The sequence below is a fragment of the Balaenoptera ricei genome, chromosome X (genome assembly GCF_028023285.1).
Source record: "Balaenoptera ricei isolate mBalRic1 chromosome X, mBalRic1.hap2, whole genome shotgun sequence".
NCBI lineage: Eukaryota > Metazoa > Chordata > Mammalia > Artiodactyla > Balaenopteridae > Balaenoptera > Balaenoptera ricei.
The window spans coordinates 36,615,936-36,630,946 of record NC_082660.1 but is presented as its reverse complement, the minus strand read 5'-3'; positions in this window follow the sequence as shown (position 1 = coordinate 36,630,946).

Here is a 15,011-nt window from a genome sequence, read left to right as displayed (position 1 = left end):
GCTGTTTAGCAATATCTACTAAAGCTAGCCCTAAGCCAACCACCCAGCAATTCCACTTTCAGGTATGTGTGCAGAATGTTCACAGCAGCTTTATTCATGATGGCCCCAGACTGGAAACCACCCAGATATCTGTCAACATGAGGATGGGGAAATAGACTGTAGAATACTACACAGCACTGAAAAAGAAGGGCCAGGGATGAATCTCACAGTTTAAAAAAATGCTGAGCAAAGAAGCCAGACACAAGAGAGGTTAGAATGTATGATTTATTCCCATTAAGATGAAATTCAAAACCAGGCAAAACTAATCTATGGTGATAAGAATCATAACAATGGTTACCTTTGGAGGTTTATTGATCGGGAATGGGTGCAGGGATGTTTTCTGGGCTGCTGGCAATGCTGTAACTCTTATTTCTTGCATTTAAAAAAAAAAGACCTTAGTTTTATCTCTTTTTCATTTGGCAGAATATCAAGGTTCTCGCCTGCAAACCACAGAGTCCACTCTAAATTGCTTAAGCAGAAAGGGATTTATTATGAGATATTAAGTAGCTAAAGAATCCCTAGGAAGTCCAAAGACCAGGCCTTGGATGCTTCAGATCCAGGGCAATGCAGACAGGACAACTTAGCAGGAAACACCTGACCACAGCAAACGAGTGTTCTAGCTGAAGCATCCCTGACCCCTCTGCCTACAGCTGAGCCCCTTTGACCCTCAGCAGTGGGTACCAGAAGCTCTACCTCAGCTGTCCCAAACTGGATGCCTCTGCCACAATTCTTGCCAGAAGAGCTGATGTCCTTGCGTGAGACTGATGCCTCGTATCGCTCACATTTGCATCCAGATCTCACTGTGACTGATCGGTGGTACTCAAGTCACGTGCCTGACCCCTGACTATAGAGGCTCCTGGAGGTTGTAGTTTTTAGCTTTTGGGCCCTATAATGATGGAAGGCAATCCAAGGGCATTAGAATGGGTGTAAAGTGAGCCACTCACACTTCTCTTTTGCCTTTTTATTTTTCATGGGGAGCTGGGGCAATCAGCACTAAGCAAGTGATATGGCAAAGTCCTCGTCCCTGGTGGGGAGGCTGGATGCCCTTTTTCTATGGGTCTTGTCCACATTTAGCCCTGCACGACTCTCTCCCATGCCCTGAAGCAGGCCTTAGCTGGCTTCAGATGAATTCCCTCACATGGTTGGCTAGGAAAGACCAAAAGTCACTGATTTGGAAAACACAGCAGGACCACAGGCCAAATTTCACCCACAAGAGAGAAATAAGAATAACATCCAGGATACCTCAGGGGAATTTCTGTGAGTATGCTCTTTTCTTATATCCTGAAAAATTCAGAGCATTTTTTAAAACTTAGAAACCATATTTGACAATCCCAGCTGATTTTTGCCAGTGCAATAAGATGGATAAATTTATATGATTGACATGTTTCTTAGGGAACGGACTGTATGTGTGGAACCATCTCAGGAAGCCTTTTGGGGTAGAAGCTGAGTTGGGTGGGAAAATTACTCTTCAGGAAAAGAGAGAGGAATCTAGCTGCATCTGAGGGGGAGCTGGTTTCAGGAATAAGGAAGTATGGAGAGAGACAACCCGATGGCACTGACCAGAGGCTGCGTGATGTAAAGTCATCAAGAACTTTACTGAACTCACGAATTCTTTGGTAAGAATGAATGGCTTGGGGATTGTAGGATTATGATTCTGAAGAAATAAAGGATACTTGGCATCTGTTTTTTTCTTTTTTTTTTTTTAGTCACACCATGCAGCTTGTGGGATTTTAGTTCCCCAACCAGGGATTGCCCTCGGCAGTGAAAGAGCAGAGTCCTAACCACTGGACTGCCAGGGAATTCCTGCCATCTGTATTTTTAACAAACCCTCTTTATAATCATGATGCAGTTGGCTTGGGGAACTAGTAGTGTGGAGGTCCTGTAAGAAAAATATTGACAGTATTAGAATTCCTGTTAGGCTGACCTGCTTCTAAGATGACCCCAAGTGTTATTTACTTCCCCTCCAAGCGGGTTTTCAAGAGGACTCACCTCTGACATTTTGTTTAGGCCTTCCCAACCTTCCTCCCCACAGTAAAGCATTGCAGAGGGCTCTGCAGAAATCGATGTTTCCAGAGAACAGATGTTTTCCCAGTGTGATATAAGAATGTTTGGGGCTGCAAGTAATAGGTTAGCAAACTAAATGTGGTTTAAATAATGAGAATGTCTAACAAGAAGTCTGGTTTCAGGGTTGGCTAATTCAGCTTTTTAGACAGGTCATTAAAAACTGAAGATCTTCCCATCCTTCTCCATCGCCCTCAGAATATTGCATTTTAATCTTCAGCATGTCTACTCATGATCACAAAATGGTTGCCACAGCTCCAGGCATCATATTCTTGCCCAATCATGTCCAAGGCAGAGCATAAAGAGGAGTTCCTCATTAGATACCTTTTTCAACCAGGGAGAAGCATCTGTCCCAGAAGTTGCCCAAAAGCCTCCCCTTCAGGTACCCCAGGGTTATATGGCCATGACCTAGCCACAAGGGAGCCTGGGGAAGTGAATATCTGGTAGTTTCAGTCTTTTAGGGTAAGAAGGCTTTGAAGGGAACAGAGAAGTAGGAGAGAAAAAAACTGTTGGAGAGCATCTGCCATGGCTACTACTTCTAGTAACAATGAAGTGTCTTCAACTGTTTTTGATGTTTGTGTTTCCCTCTCTTCTTGAACAGAGATACTGAACCACCCCTCTTTTTATGTAGGTTCAACATAGAGCAGAGAAAAGAGAATACCCAAAATATTAGTGAATTTGTGTTTCTCTGCTGACTGGCTGTGAGTTCTTTGATAAGTCACACCCTCACCTCCTGTTCTGTGAGATCAAGACCTTTCCAGCTCTAGCCTTTAGCATCATGCCATCCCTTACAGCACTGAGGTTTCACAGCTGTGTGTCTACCTTTTGGGTTTTGTTTTTTTTTTTTTTGGTCCAGTATCTTGACATCCAAATGTCAACTGTTACTTCTTCTGTTGTCTTTATGCCTGCCATTTCATCCTTCTACCTTTTTATTTCTAATTCTATTCTGGACTGAGAAATCAGATAACCAGGTTCCAAGTTTGTTAGGAATCTGTGTTGATTATGAGTCAGTAAGCTCTGCATGGGGGACCAGGAAGTTTCCAGTGTTAGTGCAATGTCTAGAGTGGCTCAGAGGCGCAGAGACTTTTTCTGAGGAAGGAGGTAATCTATCTATCTATCTATCTATCTATCTATCTATCTATCTATCTATAGGTCCCACATACCTCGGAACAACTAAGCCCGTGCGCCACAACTACTGAGCCTGCGTGCTGCAACTACTGAAGCCCGCGAGCCTAGAGCCCGTGCTCCGCAACAAGAGAAGCCACCGCAATGAGAAGCCCGCGCACTGCAACGAAGAGTAGCCCTGGCTCGCCGCAACTAGAGAAAGCCTGCGCATGACAATGAAGACCCAACGCAGCCAAAAATAAATAAATAAAACCTTTTTAGTTTGAAAATAATCAAGCTTACAGAAAAGTTACAGAAACAGTATTGTAAATTCCTATATACACAAGTCATTAGGAGTCAACAATTCTTAACTTTTTACCTCATTCTCTTTTCTCCCCCCCATCTCTTGCTCTCCGTGTACACACACACATACATATATGATTATTATTGCTACTATTATTACTGTTGTTATTATTGTTATGGCTGAACCACTTGAGAATACATTGCAGACATCATGATATTTTAATCCTAAATACTTCCACATGTACCTCCTAGGAACATGGACATTCGCCTACGTAACCACAGTACGATGATCAAATTCAGGAAATTTGACATTGAGACAACTACTATTTACTATACAGGCCTTATTCAGTTAGTGCTAATTGCCCCAATGATGTGCTTTATAGCATTAGTTTTCTGATCCAGTGTCCAAATCAAGGTCCCATGTTGAATTGAATGAGACCTTTTATTTTTTTTTATTATTATTTTTTTAACATCTTTATTGGAGTATAATTGCTTTACAATGGTGTGTTAGTTTCTGCTGTATAAGAAAGTTAAGACACCTTTTAAAATCACTATTGAGTTGGGGTCTGTCTTCTGAGAGCTGAGGGTGCCGGACAACTCATCTCCGGATAATGAGTTCTTCTCAAGGTGGACAGCTAGAGAGGACTTCAAACTTTTCCAAAACTTCTTTCACTTATTTATCTCACTTGATCCTTACAACAGGCCTGTGAGATAAGTAGGGCACAGGTTAGCATTTCCATTTTATGGATGAGGAAACAGAGCCTCAGAGGGTCACACGGTGGGTTCAAGCCAGGAGATCTGCGGTCTAGCCCCGGCTTTGTGCTAATCCCCGGACCTTTCCTCCCCAGCAGATTAGTGGGCAGATGAGAGTTTAGCCAGGCCTCACCCCTGTGGGAGTTGGCACTGTTGCAGATGACACCACCTGTCTCCCGGTCGGCTGTTGTCCCTCTGGTGCCAGGGGCTAGGCAAGCAGAGGTCTAGAAGAATGCCAAGGTAGGCAAGTGGGGAGGGTCTTCCCTCCCCCCTAGTCCTGGCAGCGGTGTTACTCAATGACATCTGAGTGCTACACCGGGGCAATGAGTGGCTCAGGGACCAGTTTTTCCAACCCCTGCAGAAGAGGCTGGCCCGATGGCTTCGTGGTCCCTTCCTGCCACATGAATCCAGAATGCTGCGGCTGCCCCACCCATAGCCCTTTGGCCCTTACCATTTAATTCGCACCCTGCCCTTCCAGTTGCCAGCCCCTCTGCATCTCTTTGTCCAAGGGCTTTTGCTGCGCCTACACACACAGTGAGAGAGAACTGATGCCGACCGTTGCCTGAGAGCAAGCCTCAACTGGTGCACTGTTACATAAATACCCCAGCTCCCTTGCCCCTCACATGGGGGAACTCTGAGACACAGGTGCAAAGTGTGGTCCTTGGGCTGGTGCCAGTCTGGAAACTGTCTGTCACTGGTTTGCAAAAAGAACCAAAATTGAGAGTAAGCATTTGGAAACTTCTGTAGTAATTTCATAGAATAGTTATGGGTTTCACAAGTGTTTTTTTAAGAAATTGGGACTTGTATTTTGTATGTTTTTAAATTTTTCTAGTAATTCCTTTTTATTGTCTATTCAAAAGTATCAGGGGGAAAAAGTATTGGTCCGTTGGAGATTTAAAAAAATCCAAAAAACCCGCAATCCTTCACCGTAGGTAGTTTGAGAACTGTTGTCCGCTGTTTCCCAGCAGTGGAATTCAGTCCTGGTTCCCACCCCTCAGTAATGCATGCTCTGTCGCTTATGTTCCCTTCCCTGTTTTGCCTCCCTACCACCTACAATGCTTCCCGAGATAGTCCCCTAAATAAACTATTTACATGCAAATTCTTGTCTCAGGGTCTGCTTCGAGGGGGAACCCAGCCTAAGACAATGATTTCTATTCCTTTCCAATTTATTCTAGAACCCAGTGACATCCTGTGATTTTTTCAAGTGTTTATGCTTTAGGAGATGAAATGCCTAAAGTTTCTACTTGGAAATACCCTTTAAAAATACCTCAAGACTTTAAGAGCCTTTAGAATCATTCAGGAGGCATTTTCTTTTCTTTTTAAATAATAAGAAAAATGTATTCTCTTCATTTTAAGAAGCCCAGTCAGGACTCAGGGTTGGGTAATTCAGTGGCTCAGCGACGTCACCAGTGACCCAGGTTTTCCATCAAGAGGCATTTTCTATCCCTCCCATGTCTTAATTCATTTAAAAAAAATGATTATGAGTGAGACTTCCTGGAAGGTGATCACCTATACTGATCCACACCTTAATTTCACAAAAACATCTAATTGCCTGCTGCCTTCTACTCCCTTTACCCTGCTTCGCTGCCACAAAAGGCTCGAGCATTGCCTATACTTTGCATCTGTCTCCTCAGCCCTGGAGTTCTCGAGACCCTGGGAGAGACCAGGGCTGTGAAGCAGGATCATTTTCATTCTCAGTCTTCCCAATACAGGGGATTTCAAAAGAGCTGATCACAAATCAAAGTAAAGAGCCCCAGTCCTGGCTTTGTTCCCTGTCTGCTGTTTGTATATTTTATATTATGCATGGGCCGGGGGCGCCCACGGTGAGGCCTGCTGGTTACAACCACAATCAATCAATCCCAACCTATTTTCAGGACCTGCCAGCCATCAGGACAACTTCCAGGACTATTGGTGTCTTCTTTTCGTTATTTAAAGATTGGTGAAAGGATGCAAGAATGCTTAATGAAAGGGTCGGGCTGACCAGGTGACAAACTGGCTTGGGACTCGAGGTCCAGGCTGTCAGAAGGCCATTAGCACCTTGATCTCCAAGCAGGGCAGGTGGACGGGCTGGGCACCCGGACGTGGTTTTACCCCTGTCATTAGGATAGGGTGGGCTCTGGGGAAGCCTCACAGCTCTAGGGTAATGCAGAAGAGGTGTCAAAGGGGCCAACGAGACAATACTGGTTTGCCACTGTCTTTTCAGTCTAGAACTTTGCCCCTAACCACACCATAGTGGCTGATACTCCCAAATACTATAAGCGGTGGCCCAGGGCAATACCAGTGGTTCTACAGAGCACATGTGCACAGCGGCATAATTACCTAACGGGAGCAGCAAAGGCCTACATTGTCACCTTTGAACTTGGGGTGCCTGATAATATAAAGGACGGCCAGGTACATTTGCATTTCAGACAAATAATATTTGTCAGTGTAAGTATATCCCAAACAGTGCATGGGGGTATACTTATACTAAAAAAGAAGACTGATTGCCTATCTGAAATGCAAATGTAACTGGCCATCCTGTATTTTTATTTGCTAAATCTGGCAGCCTTACCTTGGATCCCCGTTACCATTTCTGCACGCCCCTCCCCGCAGATTCTAGTGGTTTTGCCCCCAATGGGCTGCACCTCTGATTCTTCTTGGCAGGTCTGCTCTTGGGCTGCTGGAACCTCTTTGCCTACCAAGGTGGAGGGTGGAAGTGCCTGGGAGTTTACGTCCCCCATCCCACCCCAGGGTGGTCCTTAGCCAACCGCCAATGATCGTGGGGCACGGGAGTGGGAAAGGCTAGCTCCGGTGCCCTGGGTCCAGCAGGGTCAGGCTGAAGCTCCCCTCTGCAGAGCTGGGCCCAAGAGTACGCATGAGCACACGATTGGCTTCCTCTCCTTCCCTGTCCTGCTTCCCCACCCCCTTACAAGTGTCTCCCGGGAGCACTTCCTTCAGAAGTCCCTTGCACCGGCATCCTCAGCTCCAGGTCTGCTTCGGGGGAACTCTGTCTGAGACAGCTAAGCAAGGGAGGGGTTTTCAGGGGGGTGGGGAGGCTGACAGTGGGTTTTCAAGAGGGAAGGGAAGGGCAATGGGGAAGGCTTCCAGGGAGAACCGCCCTCTGCTGTATGCGGGAGAGGGAACCGGTGAAATTAAGCCACCTGATTCCTGCTTCCTTCCCGGCTGGGCTGGAGCCGAAGGGCTGACAGCCAGTTGGCCTCCTGAGAGGGGGAAGGGCACCTACATCCTTCCAGGGAACCCACTACTATCAGTGATGCTCTAAAGTGTAAGCTCGTGTTGAGGGTCTATTAGCCGGATACCAGCCGTCACTCTCCAAGACTGCTCAGCTCAGTTTGGCCGCTGGTAAGACTTGCAAGCGCTTAGCAAGCTGCCTGGCAGGTAGAAGGTACCCTGGATATGCAGGAAGAACGAATGACTAAATGGAGTGACCCCCCCCCCCCCCATCCTTACAGCCATGGGCCATGCTTCCCCAAGGCCTACCTGGTTGGATCCAGTCTCTTAAAAATGCTGCAAATGTGCCCAAGACATAGGATGTTTAACAAGCCTTTAGATTCTTTTTTTTTAATTGAAGTATAGTTGATTGACAATGTTGTGTTCATTTCTGCTGTCCAGCAAAGTGACTCAGTTCTACACATATATACATTCTTTTTTATATTCTTTTCCATTATGGTTTATCCCAGGATATTGAATATAGTTCCCTGTGCTATACAGTAGGACCTTGTTGTTTATCCGTTCTATATGTAGTAACAAGCCTTTAGATTCTTTTTTTTTTAAGATTTATTTTTTATTTATTTATTTACTTACTTTATTTTTGGCTGCGTCGGGTCTTAGTTGTGGCACACGGGATCGTTGAGGCATGCAGGATCTTTCGTTGCGGCACTTGGGCTCTTTGTTGTAGTGAGCGGGCTTCTCTCTAGTTGCGGCCTGCGCGTTTTCTGGGTTTTCTCTTCTCTAGCTGTGGTGTGCAGGCTCAAGAGTGTGTGGGCTCTGTAGTTTGCGGCACGCGGGCTCTAGTTGAGGTGCACGAGCTCAGTAGTTGTGGCGCGCGGGCTTACTTGCCCCGTGGCATGTGCGATCTTAGTTCCCCGATCAGGGATCGAGCCCACGTCCCCTGCATTGTAAGGCGGATTCTTAACCACTGGACCTTCAGGGAAGCCCCTAGATTCTTAAGAGCTGAGGCAGGGAGGCTATGAACAGTGCTTTGCCCTGTGGAGGGTGAGAGCAAGTGGTAGCAGAGGGACTGCTGCTGGGCCAGCCTGGGTCCCTTAAAAAAGGAAAGTTCATTCTTAACCTCCACTGCCTGTTAAAATAACCTGGGAAAGCTTGAAAAAAATCCTCATGCTTGGGTCTCACCCCCAGAGATTCTGCTTTCATGGGTCAGGATGTGACCTGGGCATCAGGACTTTTTAAAGGTTTCCGGGAGATTGTATTATGCAGCTAGAGTTGAGAGCCACTGGACTAGAAAATTCTGTGTCTGGATGGAATGCCTCAGGACACCTTAGATTAAACGGGATGACGGTGTTGGAGATAGTCAAGGCATTTGGTTAATTGGGCTCCAGTATTTAAAATTCTGGAGTGTCTGAATTTAAGGAAATAAATGGTTCCTAGATTGAAGAAAGCTGTTCTATTTCAGCAGTTACTAAAGTGGTTCTCAAACCTAAGTGTGCATCAGATTTACCTGCAGGGCTTGTGGAAACACAGGCTGTTGGGCCCTGCCCCTAGAGTTTCTATTTCAGTAGGTCCAGGGAAAGGCCCCAGAATTTGCATTTCTGAAAAGTTCCCAGGTGATGCCGATGTTGCTGGTCTGGGGGCCACATCTGGAGAACCACCGAGTTACCATGAACTATATTTGGGGCTGAGCTGACTCTCTTGAGAATGAGTTTTGCTTTCACTCATTCATTCCCCCTTGGTTTATCCCTCAAAAGTGTCCTTAGGGACTGTGTATTAGTTAGTTTTTTGTGTTATCACGCTGTGTAACAGTCCCCCAGATCTCAGTGACTTACAGCTCCTAATGTTTATTTCACAGTTGCAGATCTGGAGGTTGGCTACAGTTCAAGCTGGGCTGGATTTGAGTCCAGGCTTCAGTTTGGGTTCCTGTTTGCCCCACATGGATTCGTTCTGAGATCCAGGCTGAAGAAGCAATGGCTACCTGAGACATGCTCTTTTCATAATGGAGGACAGAAGATTCAAGAGGGCTGGCAGAAGCTTAAAGCTTTAGCTTTTAATTGTCACACTGTCACTTTCAGCCACATTCTATTGGCCAAAGCAATGCACATGGCCAAGCTCAGTCAGAAGATGGGGAGATACATTCTGTCCACAGTAGACAGTGTCAGAGACAAGGAGTAAAGAAAGAATGATGGACAAATAATACGATCTTTCTCAACCTGTTAGGTATCAGGCCCCACATGAAGTTCTGTAGAGATGCAGAAAGATAAAACAGGGTCCCAGCCTCTGAGAAGCACAGGTTGGCAAGACACAAATATACAAGAGGGTGATATGGATGATATAGAGGGCAAATAAGCAGCAGGAGCACGGAGGTGGGACTGGCTCTCATTGCTGGGATGTCTACCCTCCCACACGATGTAACCAAAGCCCTTGGAGCTGTGCCCAGGCTTCTGGGAGCCAGGACAGCGTGTGGGAACAGCTGAGCTGGCCCACAGCTGCAGGGTATCCAGCAAAAGGAATTGAATCTGTGCCTGGGCTGGGGCAAGTTTGTTCCAGAAAGAAAGTACCTAGTCCAAAGCAGAGAACAACTGAGAAGGAGAAGTGGCTTTTTATCAAAGGGCTGGCACAGACAGCCAGAAACACGAGTGAGCCTTGGGGAAGCGAAGCCCATGGTGTTTTTTGGAGGCAAGAGGTTGGAGGGTAAGGGCTGTTCGATGGGGTGCCTGTTGCACTGAATTGGAGGCAGGGAAGGCCCTATGAAAGTCATCAAGTTGGAGGACAAGAAAAGGGAAGTGAATCTGGGCAACCTTCCCAGAGGAGAGGGCATTCCAACTGGGGCATGGAGGGTGAGTAGGAGTTTGTTAGAAGGTGGAGGTTAGATGGTGGGAAGAGGAGTTTCAGGGGTTTGGGTGATAATTCCAGGGGCACACAGACCCCTCCTTTTTCCATAAAGTTCCTGCAGTTGTTATCTTTGACTAGTTCACTCCCCACCACAAGCCAGCATTCTGTTTGGTGCCCCAGGCTGCCCTGCTGCCCACAGCTGTCTCTGTGTTTTGCAGGTCACGGAGGTTTTATTGCCTCTGAGGTTCAAGGATTTTTCCTCTTCAAGTAATTACCACTGAAATTATGTGGTTTGATCTCTGAGTGATTATAAGACTCTGAGACTCCCAAACAATATAACTTAGACTGAGTTTTCCAGAGACTGGGGCCCAGAACCGACATCCTCAGTGCTGGGCTCAAACCCATGATCGGCCAGGACTCTTGCCCTTCAACTGCCCTCCCTGTGTGGGTGGGGGAGAGCCCTGCCTCCTGTGAGCGCTTGCTCTGCTCCCAGAGACTGGGTCAACATTTGGTGAGCTCCTATTTTTAGAGAAGCACAGTAAATCCCCCAGGGTGGCGTGATTAAACACTCCAAGGTCTTAAAGTCACCTTTCAAGGGATCTAAAGGTGTGCATGAAAATGAGCCTTCTGGGGACTCTGCCATGACATCCCTAAACTTCTGAACTGGATGAGCTGATGTGGCCGGGAGGACCTCAACTCCAGAAAGAAAAGCATTTGAGATGGAAGCAAAAACTTGCTCAAGGGCTTCCCTGGTGGCGCAGTGGTTGAGAATCTGCCTGCCAATGCAGGGGACACAGGTTCAAGCCCTGGTCTGGGAAGATCCCACATGCCGCGGAGCAACTAAGCCCGTGTGCCACAACTACTGAGCCTGCGCATCTGGAGCCTGTGCTCCGCAACAAGAGAGGCTGCAACAGTGAGAGGCCCGCGCACCGCGATGAAGAGTGGCCCCCGCTCTCCGCAACTAGAGAAAGCCCTCGCACAGAAACGAAGACCCAACACAGTCAAAAAAAAAAAAAAGTAACAAATGTTCAAGTACAATTGGTGTCTTTAAAAAAAAAAAAAAACTTGCTCAAAGGCATGAAGGGGTGCGCGTGGCAAAGGCGTTGGGAGAGCATGCTCAGTGGGTCTGGGCCAGTGGAAGTGGGCGGGGCTGGAGAATCAGGCTGCTGTGGAGGGGGCTAAGAGGGTCGGGGTTTGTCTTGCAGGCGGTGGGAACCAGAAAAGCCGTTCAAAAGGGGAAGTGGCATCCTCCAAACCTTATCAAGTTTCCGCTGAAAGTTCCGTGGAAGATGGAGGAGACTGGAGAGAGATAAGAGAGAACCCTGGTTAGGGTCATGTCGTTGGAGCTGGGGAAGAGAAGATGTCAGTCCAACCTTTAGTTTTCTTCTGCAGGAATTTCAAAGTCAACCTCCTACAGGGATGGAGGAAGGGTGATGTAAGGGAAGGAGCAGGCTGAAATTTTTTTTTCTTTTTTCTTTTTCCCCATAATGGCGTCATAGGCTTTGTGTGTGAGGTGCAGAAACCCCTTGCAGAGTAATCACGGGAGAAGAAGCTCCACTTGCACCAAGATATACATTCACTTCTGCTTTCCTTGAAAGACATGGCCCTCTCTTTTCTGAACTTTTGATAGAGACATGGATGTATAAAGAAATATTTCACTCTCCTCTTAATAACACCATACCAGACCCACAAAATGAAGGGAAATGATTTATGGCAACTAATACCTGGCTTCAATGTCAAGGAGTAACAGAGGGTGCTGGGGACTGTGAAAAGCCAGATAGGCATGTCCAGATCTAAAAGGGGCCATCGGCTTCTCTGCTTTAGCTGCTGAGATCAGATTTTCTAATTTTGCAAAAGAAACAGGACAATTATTTTAACATAAAATCTTTCGATTTTGAAGCATTGGCTCTAATTCACATTTTTAAAGATTTTTATTTATTTTTTTATTGATTGATTGCTATGTTGGGTCTTCGTTTCTGTGCTAGGGCTTTCTCTAGTTACAGCAAGCGGGGGCCACTCTTCATCGCGGTGCGCGGGCCTCTCACTATCGCGGCCTCTCTTGTTGCGGAGCACAGGCTCCAGACACGCAGGCTCAGTAGTTGTGGCTCACGGGCCCAGTTGCTCCGCGGCATGTGGGATCTTCCCAGACCAGGGCTCGAACCCGTGTCCCCTGCGTTGGCAGGCAGACTCTCAACCACTGCGCCACCAGGGAAGCCCTCTAATTCACATTTCTTACAATACTATAGAGGTCAGGTGTGGGGTGTGGACCCCAATTTGCATCTGCGCCCCCAGATCTTCACTGGGGATAGTCCCCTTCGATGTGGGATGGTCGACTTTCCCCAAGAGCGACACCTTCAAGACAGACAGACATGGTCCAGATGACAAGGCTATATCAAAGGGCCAGAGAACTGGGGTGGGCATAGGGGTCCAGATGGTGGCCCTCAGAGAACTGCAGAGGGAAGAAGGCGTTTGCTTCTGGATTTGGTTATTCCCTTTCCCTGAGACTGCTCCCACCAGGTGAGGCTGCCTGCTCCCCTTGCAATAATGTTTAATACACTAAAATCTAGATCAGTCAAGAGTCCACGGGCGGCCGGGAGTCATGGCGGGGGCAGGCAGACAGTTGCCCGGCCAGAACCCACTGAAGCTGGGGGCAGTCAGGCTGACTGTATTCGTTTCCTAGGGTGCTGTAACAAAGTAACCACAAGCTAGATGGATTAAAGCAACAGAGATTGAGTCTCTCAGAGTTCTGGAGGCTAGAAGCCTGAAATCAATGTGTTGGCAGGGCCACACCTCTGAAGGCCCTAGGGGAGGATCCTTCCTGACCTCTTCCAGCTTCTGGTGGTCACAGGCACTCCTTGGTGTTCCTTGGCTTGTAGGCGCCTCCATCTCACACGGCCATCTTCCCTCTGCATGCGCATCTGCAAATCTCCCTCTCCTTATAAGGTCACCAGTCATCAGGTTTGGGGCCCAGCCTAATCCAGGATGACCTCATGTTCACTTGATTACATCTGCAAAGACCCTATGTCCAAACAAGTTCACCTTCTGAGGTTCTGGGTGGATATGCGTTTTGGGGGGACACTATTCAACCCAGGACATGGGCCAGCCAAGTTGAATTCCTGACTCAGTCTTCAGATGAGGGTACAGGTCGGCTGGGCCACGGTCCCATCGGGCCACGTTGAGGCCCACCTCCACGTCTCAGGCAGGCGTGCGCCACTGACAGCCTGGAAGGGTAGGTGGGAGCTCGGGGCCCTCCAGGGACCCACAGAGCTGTGGGAAGGCCCAGTCTCTCAGGCTCACCTGGCAAGGCTGGTGGCGGTGACTTCAGCCTGTTGCTGAGTTTGGAGATGTGTCCTGACAAGGTAAAATGACTGCCACCCGGCAAGGGCTCCTGCAGACCTCCAGTGGCTTGAGGGCGAAACTCTGGGAGGAGGAGCGGGAGCCAGCAGATAATTTGCATATGGTGAGGCTCTCATTGTTCCGAGGTAACACCCCAGGGGCCCTCAGGAGCCTGTGCCTCAGGCATCAAGGTCCAGTCCTGCGTATACATGTGGCCTTCCACGTTTCCATCCTTCTTTGCCGCCCTTGGAATCTTGCAGTCGAGACTTTGTGGGCTCCTCCCTGCTTCTGTGCCCCCCGTGCTGGCTCTAACAGGAGGGTCTCAAAACTCCAAGGAACGTTAGATTTGATGGCAGTTAATGTCATCTCTGCCTCGGCCTCCCCTCAGGGTCGCCCCATACTTGAGAAAACCACAGAGACAGGGCACTTGCTGCCACCAAGGCAGCCCGATTCATTTTCGACAACTCTAATCTTTATCAAAGTCATCCTGATGCTCAGTCAGAATCTTGCCTCCCTGGCACTTCACCCCTGAATCCTTAAGTTTATCCACTGGGGTCTGGCGCGCAAGTATAATTCATCAAATCATCAGCTATCAGAACTGAAGGCCACCAAAGGCCAAGCCCTCATCTTAAGTTCCTTCTCCTGCCTTGGCCAGAATTGTCTGCCACTTGTATGTGTCTGCTTCTCCCCTGGATTGGCATAGTATTTTATTCTTATGGCCATGCCAGGCTTGGATGCCCTTTTTGAAAAATCAGCTTGCCCTTGTCATCCCAGGAAGGAAGGGAGGGTGGCAAAGGCGCTCTGCACAGGTCTGGCAAATGGAAGACTCGTGGCCACACTCGCGAGCCAAGACCCGAGTGGGCAGGAGATGCCTTCACCGCAGATGGGGCGATGGCGGCAGGCCTGTCTCCCCGCAAACCCTGGACCTACACGTGACCCATAGCTGCAAACAGCTGCCGCTCGTCCTCCTCGCGCCCCCACCCCAGCCCAATATAAAAGCACACCCATCATCGTATTTATAGAACTAGTAAATAAAGAATAAAATAGCAAGTTAAAGTAGGTTTTGATTGCCTACGTGTTGGTAAAACCCAGCTGGAATAATTTGATTCATGCATGGAAAAATGCCTCCGAAGCAGGGCCTTTTTTTAGTGTGCCGGAACTGAGTCCCTCCAGCCGCAGATAGAAATTTCTGCTCCTAGAGTTTGGCTCCAAGACTAAGAATTAAAATCTAAAACGAGATTCCAAGAGAACTAATTATTTGCTCCCTTGAAATATGCCAACTAGCCTTTCCCCAATCTTGCAGACAAAGCGGCTGAAGGAAGGAAGGGGCGAAATTTTCCTTTCTGGCACCCAGCCTCTTTCTGGGAGGTGCCTCCCGAACCCCCACGGAGGGGAGCGAAGCCTGTGTC